Source organism: Capsicum annuum, chromosome 4, assembly GCF_002878395.1.
Source record: "Capsicum annuum cultivar UCD-10X-F1 chromosome 4, UCD10Xv1.1, whole genome shotgun sequence".
NCBI classification, from domain to species: Eukaryota; Viridiplantae; Streptophyta; class Magnoliopsida; order Solanales; family Solanaceae; genus Capsicum; species Capsicum annuum.
In genome coordinates, this window is record NC_061114.1 from 51,850,116 (window position 1) to 51,857,986 (window position 7,871).

Consider the following 7,871-nt stretch of genomic DNA (forward strand, 5'->3'; position numbering starts at 1 on the left):
ACGTTATTATTCAATGTAACTACCTTACACTCTAGTACCAGGTCTCAAGACAAACCTAAAACAAATGTTCTCATTGTTGCCCTCATACTAGAAACAATCTTTAGGGTATAATAAGACATTGGGTGGAACTTTAAGGCATCTCTTTTATAGTCCTCCTTCCCTGCTTCAAGTTCACAAACTCTTTGACCTTGGCCTCACTCATCTCTTAAGGAAATAAATAATTAAAGAAACCACCAAAAATTTCCTCCCACATAGCCTACTTAGAATCATCACCCCTCAACTTTTCTGACTCTTCATACCACTGATTTGCCACATCCTTTAACTGATATGTGACAAACTCCACACCCTCAATATCAGTAGCATGGTTTACCCTGAATATATTAACCATCTAATTTTTAAACCCTTAAGAATTCTCCTCAACCTTAGAGCCTGTAAAGGTTGGGGGATTTAACCTCATGAATTGGCCAACACTAGTGACCTCAGAAGATGGAGTAATAGAACCAACATGGTTAAATTGATAAGACTAAGAAGTCACCAACTAAGTTAGTAGATGAATAAATCAATGAAATTTGGCATTAGAAATATCTTCTTAGGGTGGTGAGGCATGAACAACATCATCCCGAGAAGGACTGGTAGGGATTAGTGGAACTTCACATGGGCAGTCAAGAGCAGGGGCCTTAAACTGGGTCTGTACTCTATAAATAAGATAAGTTTCATCCGTATTGTCCTCAGTAGGATAGAGGAGTTTCCAGGATCATCATATCTTCTAGGAGCATGATCTAAAATGCAAACAAATAGAATTAGAGGATATTTCAAGACCTTAAATTCTATAGCCAAAAAAATAGATCACAAGAAAGAGAATCATTCTTAAATTCCCATAGCCTCTCCTTTATAATGTGATACACTACACACCCATAAAAAAGACTCTACTTGACAAGGCTTTGTGGACACCCAATAACTATGAACCACTACTTCAATGCTAAGTTTGTCATGACTCAAATCAGGAATTGACTGTGATAGGTATCTCAAGACCATTGAGAACCAAAGGCTACACCCTTTAACTAGTGAAATAGAACAAAATACAACTAACTGTGGATGAATTTTAAACATATAATAAGATATTTAAGACACTAGCGCAGATAAAAATATAAAAACCTTAACATCCATCCCAATCCATAATAATCCACAAAGTCTCTAGCAACCAAGAAAAACCTAAGTTGGGACATGTCCCCGACCATAGCTAAAATGAGTCCAAAAGGAATAGTCTAAAACATGAATGAAACAAGACCATGAAATGAGGGTCTTCAAAAGAATGGAAGCTCACCAATTCAAAGCTAACTCACGAGCTATCCCAAAATCACCTATCACTATGCAGGAAAATTAGAAGTGTCTTTGTTCCCTGCATCATATGGGAATACAATATTTGAAGATAGTTAATGGGGTGAGCACTAGCATGTAACTCAGTATAGGTATAAAATAATATCAATTCAAAATCTATTCCAAATTAAATATACATATTCACATACATACATACATATATATAGGATGTTGGGATAGGGAATAAAGTTTATCATAAGATTTAAAATTATTAACCTAGAATGTGTAGCTCTAACCAGCCTAAGGGCACCCACAGGCTATATAGGTTCAGGTCCCACTACTAAAAGGGTCCAAGTACGTGTTAGCCATACAAACCAGAAAAATACAAAGATGCTATAGGGAATGCCTCGACCCTAGCTAATCCAAAATATATAAGTATGAACAATGCACACGGTCATAAAAACTTTTATGCCAGCAAATATAGTTTCCAGGATAGGTCTCCTCAGGACTCCACCTTCCACGACGAGCTACACAACCCCCCCCCCCCCCCCCATTTGAGCCCATTTAAATTAAGTTTCACATAACCTATCCATTTAACTAAGGAATTATTTTTTAAGGCATCAACCATAAGTATCATCATACCATTACACTTGCAAGCTTATAATTTTTCTATACCAATCCCATCTATTTGGGGAAATGCCACAACCCCCTTTATTTATGAAATTAAGTTGGAGGAATGCCACAACCCCCTTTGTTCATTAAATCAAGTATAAAATAAAAAAATGGACAACAAAGCCTTTAAAACCCTTTTAATCCATTTAACCATTTATGCAATGCAATGGTTTAGGAAAATAAGCCAAATAAAGTGATTAACCATATTTCAAATCCAATTATGCAAGTGGGTTGAGGGAACACAATTTCCAAACCAAATTCCAAAACTAAAATAATTAATTTAGGGGAATAACTTGACTCCCATACCATTCACCATACCCATGAACCCAACGGGTTTCAAAAATACATAAATAAAACATGACCACTTGCATTAAAAATATGGAAATTCAAATCAAGTAACAATCCTTCCAAGACCCTCAACCCAATTTAAAATACATATTCAAATCTACATAAATAATAATTTAAACACATGCTTTGAGTAAAACAAGTTTAAGAGGAGAGGTACATGCCTGAAAAGATTAGGAAGTATTGTGGAAAATCAACTTCTGAGCCTTAGATGATCAACCTTGAAAAACCCTAGACTTGTTATTTCTTTGTGGAATTTGAGAGAAGAGAAGTGTATTTTTATTTCTTTTAGACTGATAATAAGATCCTAAAGTTTTTGTAAGTTGTGGGTCATAATTAGGGAAAGAGGGAAATGACCAAAGTACCCCTAATTAAAACAAAGGAAAAATTATCGACAATAACTATGAGTCACGTCGCAACTCAAGATGTCTGGTTATAAGTTGTTTCCATGACTCATAGTCTAGTCAAAGACATGGGGACTCCTTAATGTTTACCCTATGAGTTGTATCTTATGACTCGTACACAAACCTTATGACTCGTAGGGTTCTAGTTAAAACCATAACAGTGTCTTAGCCACCTACACAGGTTTGAATATAGAAAGCACCTTATGACTCGTAAAGTGTCATTATGACTCGTGGCATCCCAGTCGTAGTCACAACAGAAACATGGGCAACCCTCATTGGTCACCCTACAACTCGAGCCCTGCGATCTATACGGATTCCTTATGACTAGTTAAGTGAGTCATAGTTTGAGCAGCGAGCTCCAAACTTAGGAGATATGGGGTGTTGCATTAATCTCCTTAAGGAAACTCTCTTTACTTTCCTAACCATTTACCAGCTTTGCTATAATTACATCCATCCTTGAATCAGTGTCTTTATTCTCGATGGAACGTAAATACCATTATTCTCTTTGTAGTCATCCTTACACCTCCGTCCACTAGCTCTTTCTCAGGTTCAATTGCTTTATCTATCCCAATAGTAGTTCCAATATTGGTTTCCTTGCCTTGACTTCCAATTATCTTGAGTAGATAATTATCTCTTAGCTCAAACACCCGTCAACTCTCTATCTAGATATTTTTACTCTTCATCAACATCTAAATCATATGACCTAGAAGTCTTACCCTGTGCACCCATACCATTTATTTTCTCAAAATTCATTATTGCATAATGCTTCATGAGTAACCTAATCTTCATCATTATCTATACGATCCCTTGATCAACTAAATCATCTACCACTCTAGACTCACTCAAAGAATCTATGGCATAAGTGTCGATACTCTTCTCTACCTACTGAGTAAGCCAACCTTGGTTGGCAAGAGAAATCTAATCTAAGATATTTACTGCTGCTTCCCAATGCAGGTTTATGAACATGCCACCAGTAATAGTACTTTCCATAGATCTGGAACTAGTATTCAGGGCACAATAGAAAATTTGTAGAAAATATCTCCCTAAAATTCTATGATAAGGCATTATCATCAACTTCTTAACTAAAACCATGCCTCATACATTTATTCAAAATACAATTTTCTAAAATTATAGATCTTGTCCTTTAACTGTAGCATTCTGGTCAGAGAGTAAAATGGTCTAAATACTACTTTTGCAACTCATTTCAAGTAATAATGGACCCACAAGGTAGCTCCCCTAACCATAATGTCACTTCACCAATTAGAAAGAATAGGAACAACCTGGGTTTAAGAGCTTCTTAATCCACCCAAGGTATAGCATATGAAGTGCAAATCCTAACAAAACATAAGGTTTATGTTTGTGTCATCAATTGAAAACCCAATAAATACACCTTTAAATTCAACAACTAGATCATAGCACTAGTAATATCAAATTTTACCCCCTGGGGTAATGTAGGAGGAATGATAGCTCCTATCTCAATAGGCTCCGCATACCCCAAGTCTTCATCTAGATTTTCATATACTTGCAATTATTTGAAATCTAGGGGTACTGGATCTCTATATCTTCTATCTATCTATCTCTTAAGCTACACGACAGGCACCTTATTATCCATTCTCTATTGTTTCTCTGATAGTGATTGTGTAATAGGTTTCTCAACTGTCATTTGATAAGGTGGAAAAGGCAAGTTCTATGAAATATATTGAGGTGGATCATGATAAGCTTTACGACTATGCAGTGATATCCTTCAACTTTATTGTAGGATTCTTTTTGGATCTAGATTCTATAATAGGAATCTTACTGGCATAAATGGGATTAAGGGATTGCCTTGACCCCTATTATTGGGCATACACCATTGTACACCTCAAGAATAATAAAAAGTAAATGCCAAAAACCTCAACAACTCTAATCAACTAATTAGTAATCGTATTCCCAAACAACAATGCCATATTTGATGTCGCCCAAAATTACCCCCCAAGAAAATACAATGTGATCACTGTCAAATTATAGTAACCCAACTAGGTTGGGGTCAATCCCATGGGGAATAGATCAAATCTATTTCACAAACTTACTGAAGTAGCCAGTAATGCAAGAAAGTAAATAGGGGGAATTTGTAGTAAATAGTAAAAAGTAACAAGTTGTGAATGCTTTAGGTTGTAAACAATCTAATACAAACACTAGGACTGTGTTTCCCTTGGCTTCCTAACTCCATAGGTTACTCATGATCAATCTAAATACCTCATTGTCGCGCATGCAGAATTTGACAAGCTAGGTATTATCAATTATCTTATGAAAGCCTTGATAAATCCCACCCTTTACCTTGTGAGCCTCAGGTTTTGACCTTACTAACCCTTGTCTTTGATCCTATTTTATTTATCACCTGGTGGTATCAAGTTATTAGATGAGGGTTGATAGCCTTAAATCATTATTCTAATCCATTTTTCCCAATCTCAATCTCTCTTGTGAATTAGTTATCAAATGGTTGTCAACATTGTACACAGCTAAGAGAATAATTAAACTAAAAAATATCACAATGCATATGAAAATAATTCTCAGAAAGAATCTCACACTTTCCCTACATCATTTGAAATACCCTAGGTTTTGACCCTTAGAAAAGTTCCTGGAATTCTGGTCTCTGCACCCAATATGACTCATGGATATGATCCATATGTTAGGGTATAAATGATATTTTCAAGTCGTATACCGACCAGTGATGGTTGGTAAGATGGATTTTGGTCACTAAAGTGGGTACGGCTTGAATGGTATGAGTCATATAATTGGATAAAAATTATTTAGTTTGGGTTTTCCTTAGCTAAATCTTAGATTTGGTCACTTAATTTTAATCTAAGTACGAGAGTCTCACCGTGTGCCATAAGTTAGGGTACAAATCATACCAGGGACTCATATGGTAGACAGTGTTCAATCCTCTTAGGATTTGGTTCTGTCAGGAATACGGGTAAAGGTTACAAATCATATACTTGGATACGACTTAAGCTGGATGAGTCATACCTTGGATAGTTTTGGGTCCAAGAAGAAGGCCAAAGGTACGAGTAGTGGGTACCACTTATACAGGGAGGGTATGACTCATAGGGGTTAGTCGTATCCCTGTGATGGGGTTTTTGTACAATTTAAGTAGAGGTATTCTGTATATATCCCCACTTACCCTAATAAGGTCCCATAACTTCTAACTCACTTGGGAGGTTATTTACCCTATTATTCTATTTATTAACCCTCAAAAACTCTTCCTAACTACTCTGTAATTCTCTCAAGAGTTTTTGGACAAGAAAGTTAGTGTTTCAAATAAAGGAATGATTTGGAGGATCTTGTTGGTGGTTTATTTCCATCTAATTTGTCAATTATTGCATGTTCTCTTCCCTCACTATTAGTTCCAAATAAAGGCATAGTTTTTTATGAATGGTTTTCATGATTTCATTATTACATGATTTTGGATTTTTAACTATGATTTGGGGGTTTTGATTACAAATGATTGGTTATGGTTTCCCATGGTTTTAATTATGTATTTACATGCTTAATTAGTGGTTTTGTATAATTGTATTGCATGAGAATGGTTAAATGGTATTAGAATTGGTTTTGCTTATATTATGACACCAATGTGTTTGACAAAATGCCTATAAGGATCTTTTCATTGCATTGATCATTTTTAATAGAACTCTTGCTTGTTTAAAACATGGTAAAGGGATTATGCATGGCTTAAATGGTGTGGAAAGGTAAAAATTCTAAATGGTTATGCTTTTGGGGTACACAAAAATTCCCCAAGTGGTTTAATATAGTTAATGTAAGGGTGCATGGAATCCCTTAAACCTATATATGGTCAGCTATGAACAAAACTTACAAGTATAGTTGGTATGATGATACCACTATTAATGGACTTGGTTAATAAATTGTTAATGGATTGATTAGTTTCTTGAGAATGGTATTAATTTGGCAATAATAGCGGGCTGTGTAGAAAAGTCATAGAAGGTGGAGGTCCCGGGGGGGACCAAAACTATAAACTCATATTTGCCGACATGAGGTAAGGTCTAAGTGATCATGTTCATAATGTCACACTTTATATTTGGGTGATGTACTAGTCATCCCAGATTTTCTTCCCTGGTCGTATGGCTTTATACACTAGGGCCCTTTCAGCAGAAGAAGTTAAACCCATATAGCATATGGGTGGTTTAGGATGGCAAAGCTACACAACCCAGGTAAAGGTTTAAATGGAGTGCTAAACCCGATTATTGGTATGGTTCTATATATATATATGTATGGTTTGTGTGCATATGGATGGTTTTACTTGGTTTTATAAATGGTATTCTTTTATCCTTATTCTGAGTTCATGCTAGTGTTCACTCGGTAACCCATCTTCGGGTGGCTGTATACGCAAGCTATGCAGGAATCAACCATTTTATTCCTCCTACATAGTGATTGACTCGGGGATAGTTGTTGGATTAAATTGGTAAGCTTCCATCTTTTTAGAAGGCTCTATTTTATGTTATAGACATTTTTAGACATTTTGATTTATTTCTAGATAATGGTTTTGGTTATAGTTTGGTGCATGTCCCAATTGGATATTCTTACTCTTTTGGTTAGAGACTTTGTGGTACTCCTGTGGGTTAGAGTAGGAGAGATTGGTATTGGTGTCAGCCTTAATATTGGCATTAGTATTGGGGCTGACATAATTGAACATAATTTCTCACTGTTCCATCCACTTCCATTTTAGGATTAATCATATTATTTTTTGGAAATCATTTGGTTATGGCCTAGTTTATGGCCCTTGGTTAGGTATTGGTTTGGTTTGGTGGTTTGGTTAGTACAGTTTGGAGAATGGGATGACTTTGTAGGGTTGGTCTAGCAATTGACCTATTCCAAAGTCAGTCCTTGTCCAATTATGTTATTTTGTTATATGTTTAGAATTCAGTTGGCTCAAGGTATGCTAATGGTGGCTGGGTTAGATAACATGGGGTGGTCCCCAGTCTTGGTTGGACTTGGGATGCCCATTATGACAAGGCCCCCAGTTGGGTCGGGTCAAGTTGGTATCAGAGCTTTAGGTTCATGGTCAATTAGGTGTCCACAATGCCGTGTCTAGTAGAGTCTCTTTTAATGGTGTGTAGTGCACTAGACCGTAAGAGAGAG